The following is a 12,905-nucleotide window of genomic DNA, read 5'->3' on the forward strand; positions in this document are numbered from 1 at the left end:
ACTCAGGTATTACTAATAAAATTGCTTCAGATATTCAAGTTTCTATAGATTTTCTAATTATTTTATATAGCTTTTCATTAGAAATTTACACATTAACAGGAAAAGACCAATTTCTTGGGTTCTTTTGTAAATTATCATTCAATATTAGAGCAGAGGAGAGAATTTTGCTCTTATAACTCCTAGTACCCACAACTTCTTTTACGTTCTGGGCTTGTTCTGCCACATAATTTCCATGGCAGGATTTTGGTGGGTGCTACATTCCTAGGGAAAATCTTACTTTTAAGTATTTAATTTTCAGTAATTAATGAATTATATCCTGCCTCCATTGAAGTCAAATGTAAACTTTTTACAATTTTAAAGGTAACAGATTTTAACCCAACACAGAGGACATGGCAAGTAATTTCTCTCCAGTATAACTGGAGAATAGAAATATAATCGCCGATTATAACTACAGAACACTTACACTCAAGGTGAGTTTGGTCTCATTAATCTGCTTATATATAGGAATTTATAATTTTAAATAAGAAAATGAAATAAATAAAATGAAATAAAATAATAGCAGTTCTGAATGTTCAACTTTTTTTTTTTTTGGTTCTACAGTAGTCTGTAAGAAGTAAATGAGAAAAAGAGAGGGAAGAAGCTAAAAATTACTGTGGATATAACACCCAAAAGGGAAGGGAAGGCCAAATAAATCCAACATTTAGATGCTCTAAAGTGACTTCAAAGGGAAGATGAAATTATGCCCTATTAGGTTTCTTTAACATTATGAAAATGTTCTAAAATGTACTTAAAAACACAGGGAAATTTATCTTTGGCATTACACCTACAAACATGAACCATATGGCCTGTAAGAACCATAACATTTGGAAAAATAATGAAGACACAAAGTGGAAAGGAAGGAGATGAAAGATGGAGTGGAGGAGGTTTAGCTAATATCCATTTAACATCATGAGTATTTTGTTATAGTATTACAAGTCCTGGGCTTTCATTCAAGTGTGAGACTTGATGATAGCTGAGCTAGCCAAGAGACTGTACTGGTCACCTGGGATTAGACTGTTTCAGAAAGAGCACAATTTGTAGCACCATTTATCATGGGATTGCCCTTTCTCAACTCAAAAGCCCTCCATCGAAATAAGGACAAGCTGAATTTCAAAACAAAATCCTTTGCAAGCCACCCTGAAGTCCACCATCAACTGCTGCTCTAATATAAGAGTTTTATGTAAGCTTAGCCACTTCTCTCAGCTTGCCTAAGTTTTCTCTCTTCTGGTAGAACAAGGACAATAGGTGATTGTATATTCAATGGTGATTTGTCCCTAGGTTTCACACTGGGGAGAATCCACAGTGGAAGTTAAGGAAACTGGTTTTAGTTTGATAGGGAATATAAAGGGTATTAGACTCTTTATTCCTCCTAAAAACCTTGTAAGCTTCCAGCTCTTGTGTAAGTGGTCACACAACATGTACTGTCACAATCAAAACAGCATCCAAGCAATGCTTGTGAGCAGGCCCAGTAACATCTGACACAGCAACACTCTGGTTGGGTGCCTGAGGTAAAATAATTCATCTGTCTGGGCCCAAAAGTGCTTATGCACACACCATAAAGAAATGCTGGAGAGTACTCACATTGCATTTCCTGTAGGCTGTAGTCCACCTTCATAACTGGATCTCACACCCCCCTACTCCCCCCAGTTCACACAGGAAATAATTCAGGACAGTCCTGTGTCCTGTTTCATCCAGCAGACCACATAGCATCATTACAATAACCTCATTGCTATCTATCAAACTCCATCTCTTCTATCAAAGCTGTCAATTTAGCTGCAGGGGCAATCTTTGTCGTGCACTGGTAATTTCTAGGCTAAAAGCCTTAGCTGGAGTAAGGCATTTTAATAACAAGAATCATAAATTTATTCTTTTTCATGTAGGAATAGCCACCATGGTTACACTAGTTCAAAAATCAGATGTTGAAAACTCGCAAGTCTATTACAAATAGAAATTTAATGTTTTCTTATTTATTTTAATGTGTTTGAAACACAAGATGCACCATAGAACAGAAGCTTAAATAACTGCATCATAATTAATGTCGAAAATTGCCACATTATTTGTGAAAATGTTAATAATTTTAAGAATGAAAATGCAATTACTAGATTCAGACTTCAGAATTCTGAAGTTAAAATGGGTATTTTAGACTATCCATTAAAATGATGATATATAGACACAACTGTACTTTCCCATTTTTAATACTTTCTCCCATAGTGAGGTATTACCTCACTATAAACTTGGCTTTCTTTAGCATTCTGTCAGATAGTTTTCATTCTTTCTGGATGTGTGGACCATCATAATTTTTCAACTGAAGATCAAGCACCTTTAAAAATATTTTATGGTGTACTGTTCAGAGACCATAAGTAATCTGATCACACCCCTCTGGACATCACAGGCTAAGCCATTTCATTTACATCTCTAACAAGCCCTATTACCTATGTTTCACAAAATATCATACTTCATCAAGCATCCAGTTCATGGCAAAAGTTTATCACCCACACTGGTAAAAATGTGATTTTTACATCTGATTACAGGTTTGTTTGGTTTTTACTCCCAGATGCTGAGGCTTGTGGTGTAATTTTTTTAGACTGAGAATATTACTACCTGATTACATTTTCCTGGAATTTATGTGCCATAATCAAGTCACCTCTCAGTTATCTTATTATCTTTAATTATGCCATTATAAGACATTTTCTCTAACGTTCTAACTGTTGCAGTTCTCTGAGGTCTCACTAATTTTTTCTCTGCAAATACTGTAATTCCACTGTCAGTTTACAGTCATTTTACCAGTCAGGTAGGTTTTATTGACTTAACTCACTTGAACTTTCTCAGGTACTGCATGAGTCACTGATTGTAAAACTCTCCTGAACTAATCTTAAATAGCAAAAATTTGTGTCAGAGAAACAAAATAATCTATGTGCAGTTGAGTAAGTGCAAAGGGATATTAGGAGTACACACTAAGAAGGTGGAAGATAGGCTTGATACAGGTGCTTCATTCTGAATGCTTTTCAGCAAGAAGCATTCATGACTAAGACTTGTTATATAAAATTCATATCCCTCCTTCCTTTGTGGGAAGTACCAAATGCCACATACAGAAGTAATACCAACTTTCTACTCCTACTTAGTAATTTACACTTCAAAACTCCCACTAGACTTTTTCATAGCAGCACAATTGGATCTTTCATTGTGTTCCTCATCTACTACACCTTTTTAAGTGTTACTGTTTTTCACACTGTACAGAAGGCCTGTACTATTCCATAATAGTACTGTTGTACAGGCTTTGAAATTTAAGGCCCTTTTACCTCATTTTCCTTCTATTTTCCTACATTTGTTCTCCAGTCTACCTTCATCACTCTCTTCTCCTGCCTTAGGTCCTCCCACTAAACAAAAAATAAAAGTTTGACATATTCCTACAATTTTCTTAAAACACAGCCTTTTTTACTGTCAAACTGGTGAAGCACTGGAACAGTTTGCTTGGAGAAGTTGTGGATGCCCCACCCCTGGCAGTGTTCAAGACCAGGTTGAATGGGGGGCTCTGAGCAACCTGGTCTAGTGGGAGGTGTCCCTGCTCACAGCAGGTGGGTGGAACTAGATGATCTTTGAGACCACTTTTAAACCTAACCATTCTATGATTCTATTATTTCACTTAGTTCTTAAAGTAAAATCCTTTACTTCCCACAGCAAGACCCATTACCTTTTAGGCAATTACTCTGTTCAGGTTTCATGGCTTTCTAAGAGGCATTTCAATTGATTTCTTTTCTTGGCCTTCAGGCCAGGGTCAATGGCAAATCAATCTCCTTTGATTGTCCTCTGGAATTTGCTGATGCAGAATCCCGTTTCATCTGATCAGTTTAGCAGCATTCCTCTGCCCATCATTGTTTCTTCCATCCTTACTAGGTTTTCATTTTTAATGTGATTAACCTTTAGTCATCCTATTTGTGACAGGTAACACAATTATCTCTGCATTTTGAGTTTTATGTCACGAAGACGCCTTTCCAGTTTACTCCCGTTTAGTCTAATGATCTCCAAGGTCACTGATTTTTGATCAAATTGGTCGCACTCCTTTTTAAATTTTGACAGAAATTCTGCAAAATTTCATCAGAAGAACATGGCAATGGTTGGAAAGAGGGGAAGGGAAGGGAAGGGAAGGGAAGGGAAGGGAAGGGAAGGGAAGGGAAGGGAAGGGAAGGGAAGGGAAGGGAAGGGAAGAGGTGAGGGAGAGGAGGGAGGGGAGGGGAGGGAAGGGGAAGAGGTGAGGGGAGAGGAGGGGAGGGAAGGGGAAGGGAAGGGAAGGGAAGGGAAGGGAAGGGAAGGGAAGGGAAGGGAAGGGAAGGGAAGGGAAGGGAAGGGAAGGAAGGGAAGGGAAGGGAAGAGGTGAGGGGAGAGGAGGGGAGGGGAGGGAGGGAAGGGAAGAGGTGAGGGGAGAGGAGGGGAGGGGAGAGGGGAGGGGAGGAGAGAGGAGAGGAGAGGAGAGGAGAGAAACGAGAAAAGAGAAAAGAATTTGGTTTTCAGACCAGTGTAATTTATTTCAGTCTATTCTACTGACTTATGAACTTGTCACAGGTGATAATGTTTTGATTCACAAGTCACAATGGATCCATTTTTGCCCTACATATCAGTCTGAAAAGACAGTAAGAAATCATAATTGCCAATGAATTCCAAAAACCTTTTCTTTTGAACAAAATTGTATCAGGATAGACTAATGAGACTGGGCAAAATAGCTTTAAACAGACATATTCTGAAAGCTATTTTCTAAGATACACATCTTTGTCACATTCTAGAAAAGTAGAAATAGCATCAAAGGCAGAACACAGTTTCAATTTTGTTGCCCTAGGCTTTTAGCAAATTTTTTCTTTAAAATGGGGTAGGGCTGTGGGGTTTTGCAAAGAAAAAATAATATATTAAATGGAAAATACAGAGTGCACATAAGCAGGAGAAGAGGTTAGTCTCTGTTCTCCTACAGAGTGTATGGGTAATTAAGGAAAGTAATGATTTTGGACTTACTTTTCCATTTCAAAAGATACTTTTTCCCTCTTCCACTACTCTCCACATCTCTCTTGTTCTTTACCTTTTAAGCCCTTCTCCAGTTTATATTTAGTACTCTTTTGCTTTTTTAATCTTGTCACCACCCTCTTCTCACATTCTCACATTATTTCCTTATTCCATCTCCTTTTCCTGCACTGCATAGCTAAATATATAGTGGAGCAAGGGAGGCCTTCTCCTCTCATACATCTCCTGGTGCTGGGAAGGCTTGATTCCATGAAGTGTCTAGATTCCTTGCCTGTGTGCTACACTCTGAGGTTTTCTTCAGGCTGAGGAGGCTTTTTTTTCAGAAATCCTTCCATATCTAGGGAAAATATCAATAGGAACACTGGATTGATACAATCTTATTAATTTTCGGGGATACCATAAAATCCTGTCATTTTCCAACTCATCTTTAGAAACAGGTAAGAACATAGAAATGTGAATAGATTAAGAAGTTCACATACCCTGCAAGATATTTTCTATAGTTTTTTCTAAGCAGAATATGTCAAAATTGTTCATCAGAGTTGACCACATGCTGACCATTGCAATCCATGTGCCTATTTACCCATTCTCCCAAATAATCAAAAGATTTTCAGTTCAGACCAATCCCTATGATTATGTATCCCATCTCCATCCAGAAAAGCTCAAACGATTTCAAGAGTGATTCCTGTCTCAAATATTCATCTTCCATGTGTTCTCCATAACTCTGACAACTTTGAACTTGAATATATGAGGATTCAATTTTGCAGCGAGACTGAAGAGAAATGCTTCTGCACTGCTATAGTTGGCACCACCATCAGAGATACAGCTTCTTGTGTTTCTTACTTTTATGTTATTCTGCTGCTATTTCCATTCTGAGGTGTCAGTATGGTTTTGTGTATAGACTTCAACAGCATCAGTAAATGTTTAGTGTCCCAAAAGCCTTTAGTTGCCATGTCCCATATGGTGAAATTAATGCCACACATTAACTGTGGACTTATCTTGAATTTGTCATTGTAACATTACATTGGTCTCCCTTGTATTTTAAGATCATGAAAAATAGTTCTGGCAGTCTGTCATTTGACATATGTACCAGCATAGTTAGCAGATGGCTTAACCTAGATGAGCCTGCTGCAGCATTATTTTTGTGTTGATTACTTAACAGCACCCTAAGATTTTACTGTTCAGGATTTTGTTCTGCCAGCAACAGACAATGCAGCAGCACACTTTGTTTATTATCAGTAAGGTAGAGAGGTAAATCCTTTTAAAAGGCCATCTTCTGGCTACAGAGCATTAGATTTTACTCTGATGTGGAATGTTGGCATTACTTGCTTGGAGGGCATTACCTTCCAAAATTAACTTATTGTCTCCTGGCAACCCAACCGCTCTTGCAAGAATGCCAAAAAGCATTCTGCAGTGACCCGGCAAAGGAGGTGATACTAATTTTCTTTATTTCCATCTTGAATTAAGGCCAGTGGAAATACTGTAACTACTTCTTCAACTTTTTTTTTCTTGCAAAGGAATTTGCTGAAAATGTTACACAGTTTCTACTGCATTGTAACACGGAGGAAGATCTCTTCCTCTGGCTCTGTATCAAATGATATAATGTAATGTGTTTAATTGTATATTTTCCTAACTGTACTAAGCTTGCCAACACCTGCTACAACACAGGGTGAGCCTTGCTGTTATCCCACTTCCTTTGAACTGGTTCAGTGTATGCCCAAGTTTTTGCTATTCAGTACCCATAGATGTTGTCGTCACCTGACAGACCAGAACCTCCAATCCATTGGTAACAAAGCACATTTGATCTCTAGTAGACCTGGAAGGCCAGATAAAGCTGATGATAATGGCAGGCAGATGATCCCAGGAGACAAGAAGGGCAGAAAGCAGAAATCATCCTTGTTGATTCTCTTGACAATGTTTTGGAACGTGTCTTGATTTTTGTTTGGTCATTTTTGATAACTCTGTGTGTTGAGTTCTCCTAACCAGAAACAGCTGCAGTATTAAATAGGCAAATGCTGTTGAAGCCTTTCTGCTGCTCTATAAAGTTTTAGAGAACAAATCAAACTGATGAATATGTCAGTAGTGTTTACTTACATAATTTCATTTCATTGCCAAGAATAAGACTTGCGGGTTTTTAATAATCTCACAGTCCTGCACCTTGAATATTTTTCTTCTGCTGTCAAAAAGAGGGAAATTGAAAAATGTTTTCTACAACAAGAACTGAAAACATGGGTACACTTACACACACGCACAAAATGCACAAAACCCTAAGAAGTTAATATATGGACAAAAGCCTGAACTGAGCAAGCAGTTACCCAATTTTCTGAGATCAGCTTGTAGAGCTCATACCCTGAGGCTATGCCATAGATCACAAGGTGCTACATATCAGAATAAAATTTTCAGTATCAATATTAAACTTTTCTCTGTTTGTCTCTCACGTATAAAAATAGCTGTAGCTCCCTGGGCTGACTTAATAGCTCTGTCAAAGGACCGTTCACACTTTGCAACAATCCTATTAATATAGAAGACATTAAATTCTATTGCTAAGTAACTGGATGTACATCAGCTGAAAACATAACACCTCAATGCTAGAGAAGATAAACATCAAAATACATATCAGAGTGTGATAGAACTACATACATGATTTAACAAGTATTTTCCCTACCTAAAGGAAAATCTACTAAAAGGCCCAGAAAGATACTTGTATAACTTGTCATGAGTTCACTATCAAAATCCAATCTCTATTGCTGAACTTCCTTTTCAGTAAACAAACAAACTGACAAAACACATGCACATCCTGAGGACCTTTGAAAGAACAATTCTTTTTAGGAGGTCTGTAAGCTGACTATAAACTTCAACACATCCAAAAATATTAGTTTGCAATGTAAATAGGAAACTGTAGTCTTGCTAACCTTGATGAATTTCTTGGGAATCCAATTTGGAGCACTAAGGACAGCTTCAAGGATCAGTTTGCACGTAGAAAATTTGAAGCTTTAATATTATATTTCCTTTAACAGAGTTGTCAAGCACAATCAAGGTACAGACACTGTTACTTGATTAGTACATCACATGAGGATCACCCAAATTCCAAGTAAGACACTCCCTTCATAGTACACAAAGACATTACTCACATCTGAATGAGGCTACACTTCCACACAAGCAGGGCCAGAAACACGCACAGGCTTGTATTCTAACTGTGGGGCTGTGAGCAGGAGCAGGAGGAAGCAGTCAGTTGTTAGGGTAGCATGAAATCTCAAAATAGCCATTCCCTATCCCTTCTGAGGGCTCACCAACCACACCATGCTCAGAAACAGCCTGAGGACCTGCACTGAAAATACTGCGTAGAAACAGAATGTGCTTTATTTCCACAATAGTTTTCCCACTGAGGCAGCCAAAAAGTTAGATGACCTCATAAATAACTGCTTGTCTTTCCCATGTGTCAGGTTCCCCAAATGCAATTCTATACGCAAAACTGCCATTCAGGAACAAATTAATCACTTGCGCACCAAATCTTTGGAAAGCCACATGAAGCCATTTAAAAGGGAAGCTGTTCTAATTTTTTATAGTAGTTACAAGTGAATCTGGAGAGATGAACACTACAACCATCCATTACCTGCAGTTGTCAAGGTAACAGCTGCTTTAGGATTAATGCCCAGAAGATAGTTTGTCTTTCATCACAAACACTGCAAACATTACATGTATTCATCACCTGGCTACTCACCAGCCTTTTCTTTATTGGTGCTCTTCCCAGGATACTTATTCTATTAGCTTTTCAACAGCAATACAGTATTAGCCCCAAATCAGGAGGGATTTTTTAAATTGCATGTTTATACATTATTTATTTACCTTTCAGCAGGCATATAATTATTGCCAACTCACCTCTCAATTACCTCATCCAGAATGGTTCATTTGTCTTCCAAGACAAATCATATTACCTATCTAATTTAATTCTGTGAAAATACATTGCTTATCTTTATCTTGAGAAATTTTAATTAAATACTCCTGTATTTCCACAACATCTACCCCCCCCTTTTTTCCCTATATTGTACAGACCTAAAGGAGGGAATTAAGTCTTCTCTTAAAGCAGGACAGATTTCCCCCAAGAAAGACTTTCTCTCACTAAGAAATTATACTTGCTCTTGGCATTTTCCGAACATCTTACATGGCATAATCCTGAAGACTGAACAGAGATTTAGAGGAAATTGCCTTGGAAACAATGAAATAATTTCTGTATAAATATTAAAAGGACACCTCTGGTTCACAGACTTTGGTGTGCATAATAGAAAATCATTCATCAGACATATTGGCAGTTGGTGTGAACTCCGCTGACAAAAAAAAAAAGCAGCCTCTAGGAACTCCAGTTAATTTGTTATAGGCATCCAAAAGCTTAATATTTTCTTCCCTTTACTTTATTTCTCTCCTGTAAGGATCCTCCGTTAATCTGGAACAGCAATGTCACATTGTGCCTTAAAAATTGACGGTGCTATTCAATTACGAAATCCAGCATCCTTGTGACCTTGCTTCTTGTTACACTGCCTCAAAAGAACTCATTAGACTTGATCTATATACAATATCATCCAATATCAGTTCCAAAGTAAAGGAACAGCATCATTTTTTTTTCAAGAATACAGACAGGACAAATACATTAACTTCTGTAAGCCACAACAAAAGGTGCTAAAGGAGTATTTTTGACAAGAAAATTCCAATCATGGGAAATATCAGCCTTAGGACATGTGGCATTTTTTTCCTCATCTAGATGAGTTTCACACAGTAATTTCTCCTTTCAACACCCAACTGAGAAAAGTAAATGTTCAGGAGATTCTGGCATTAAGTCTTGTCATTTCACTTAGACCATCCTGTGTAAGCTGAAATACTGTATTCACCTGGCAGTTACTGGCTCTCTGTTTCAGAGTAAAGAATTATATGACTAATGTCAGGGTTCCAGTTTAAAAACTTCCACTGAATGTTTGAAAACACCTCATGTAAACCCATTAAATAATCATATCAAAAGATGGACTTTTACTCATATACTTTATATCCAAATCAGTGCTCTCAAAGTTTCTTCTGTTTTCCCTCTCTTTACCAAAGAAAAGCTGAACCTGCAAGAATACCTTTTTTTATTTTTAATCTAACTGCTCAATGAGCTCTAACAGTCGGAGAGAACTCATTTCACTTTCCTGCTTGTCGGGCTTCACAACCATCATACTGACATGACTTTATGTAAAAGAAGGCAACAGTTACAATGTCCCTAATATGCATAAAATTAATCTCTTTTACAATTTAACTTATTAATGTGATATCTGAAACATGAACTTGAAAGGACAATACTTATATGTGAGAATACGAATGCCTTGTTTGTAAAACAATATGGAGTAAGCCTTAGTGACATACTGGCACCTTTTTGAAAATCATGTCAGATTCTTATGAATTTTATCTGAGGATATCACATCAATACTTCTAAAGCTTACAGCTATTTCTATAATAAAGTATCTCCTCTTTTAATTTGATCTTAAAGAAGAAAAATTGAGGAAGCTGGATGAATTTCAGACTACAAGATAGAAGATAGAAAACATTTTAGGGTGTCCTAAAGATAAACCTGCTTGGGAAGCCAACCTCCATAGCCTAGTTCACAATTCCTGTGGTAACTCTTCCATATAGACTACTTTGGAGTACACTAACAAGAGGCTACCTCATGCAGTGGCATTTTTAATGACTTATTCTCAGAGTTAACACTTCCAGTTATTTACTCTCAGACTTAATATTGCTCCAACGGGAACTCAGCCTGTGAATGCAATATCCAAGCCAGCCTGCTGTGCTATGTGCAGGCTTATAGTTCTGGGCACTGATTTTAGCAAGAAACAACTCATTTACTACCTTGTAAATCATTATAAGAGGACTTTCCATTTTCAAGACAGCCTTCATTGTTAAACAGATACTCAGGTACTGCAGTTATGAGTTTTGCATAAACCTCTAGCTAAATAGTATTTCATTTATTTTATGCTAGCTTATCATGAAGACAAAATTCTTCTTCAATTCCTTCATTAGTAATAACATCCCAGCTGTTTTATCTGGACCACTGAGGAGAAAAAAGGAGCCAATTCCTCCTCATCAAATTTACATGACTTCTGAATATACCTCTGGGTGACACATTTAACAAGAAAAGGACAAGATATATGGCATCATCCTTCACAGGACATTCCTCATTAACTAAGTTGAATATATCAAGTACCCAGATAAGCTGCATTGCACAAGACAGAGCCCTTTACTGGAAAATAGGTTCTTAGCAATAAATTTGGCCCTCATTGTATTAGCCTGCTGTCTCTGAACAGGTCTAAGTCTGGAAGTTTCTTCCTATCTGCTACTACTGCTCTACCTTCAACAAGCTACAGTTATCACAGAAAAGCAGTTATGATGACAGAGGGCACAGTCACATATCACTGACAGCAAAATAGGGAGTAGAGGGGATCAGTTCAGGGCTGCAAAATCACACGTTGTCATATCACCTAGAAGCTGAGCTTTCTCATAAATCCCAGCCTGCTTGTAGTGCCAGATTTTTTGCATTGTGTTCTTCAAGTAATTACATTTTCTCCTTACAAAAAAAAAGAAAAGAAATATCAGGGGTGGGGTAAAAAGAAAAAGATTGCTTTAAAAAATAACCATTATATTAGCTACTGAAAAAGAGAACTCAAAATGAGTTCTCCCAACAAGGCATGGTTCCTAGGCAAGTGGTGCTTCAAAGGGGACTTAAGAGCAGAGATGTGAGTAAAACTTGGAAAGGAAGTTGGAGGAAAACTCTTCTAAGGATCAAAGATATCATACCAGGAGATAAAAACCCAAGATCACTAAAAAGTAGATAAAATAAGGCCACTAATTCTGAAGAAATTCAGTCCTTTGTGATTACCCTGATTAGAGTAGGGATGATGTGTGCATCACAGAGCATCTGAGTTCCAGGGTCTGCCCAGCCTGGTAACAGGTTCTTTGGTTTAAGTCCCTGCACAATTGCAACCTCACTGTGTCCACTCTATGGGAACACTAGGTGAATTAAATCAACAACATGAGAACTTATTTACCTATCTGGAAAAATGATAAGAAGGTTGTTGGAAGATTTGCAAATTTTTAGATAATATGTGCATGCTTTAACCTGAGCTAACAAACTTCGTGTAGCCCAGCTGGAGACTTTTAAACAATACTGAGAGCATTTTCATGTAGGGAACAACTTACAGAAGGGACACAGTCACAGAATCAACAGCTTGTGACAGTAAAGACACAAAGTAACATATGCATATACAACAGTATTTGATTAACTGTTATTTATAGACAATCATTTTGCCATTATTGCTTATTTATCATCATTACCTTTGAATTAATTTATATTTTCTTCCTTTTTCTAATCTTAATGTACACTGTACTGCCCATCTCAAATTGAATTTCCCATCACAGTGCTATGATTTTAGATATTTCCTGTAACTAAAGAAGAAACAGAGCACACGGGATGAAACGCTAACAACCCTACATTTGTCTGCTCCTTTTGCAAGGACAACATTTTGCCTTTGCCTCAATGACAGTTCCTAAACCACTAGATACAGCCCTAAAGAGCAGAGAGTGATTCCTTGTATCAAGAATTATTTCATTCTGAAATGTGAATCCCCTAAAGGATTCTATGCTTGGAGTTTGCAGGTCACTGGTGATGGAAAGGATAAACAGAAGTGACATTAGACACCCACACACTTCTACCAAGTTACTATCCAATATATTATCAGAAGATGCAGATTGTAAACTAGTAATTTGATGTAATTAAAATCCTAGCCCACAAATGCAAAGTGAATTTTGTAAGTTTAATAATATCTTGCTACTGCCATTTT

General features: G+C 37.4%; 1 protein-coding gene across 2 annotated transcripts in view; it reads right to left on the reverse strand.

Annotated features, from left to right (window-relative positions):
* The window catches only part of TRMT9B (tRNA methyltransferase 9B (putative)), a 118,416-nt gene that overhangs the window by 41,024 nt on the left and 64,487 nt on the right, over window positions 1-12,905 (reverse strand). The window contains exon 1 of one of the 2 annotated variants that reach the window (XM_010401628.2): window positions 7,138-7,154. The exons of the other annotated variant lie outside the window; for it this stretch is intronic. The gene's annotated coding sequence lies outside the window, so the exon portion shown is untranslated. Of the gene's footprint in view, window positions 1-7,137; window positions 7,155-12,905 lie in introns of those variants that run through there. 2 annotated transcript variants of the gene reach the window in all.

The sequence above is a fragment of the Corvus cornix genome, chromosome 4 (assembly GCF_000738735.6).
Source record: "Corvus cornix cornix isolate S_Up_H32 chromosome 4, ASM73873v5, whole genome shotgun sequence".
NCBI lineage: Eukaryota > Metazoa > Chordata > Aves > Passeriformes > Corvidae > Corvus > Corvus cornix.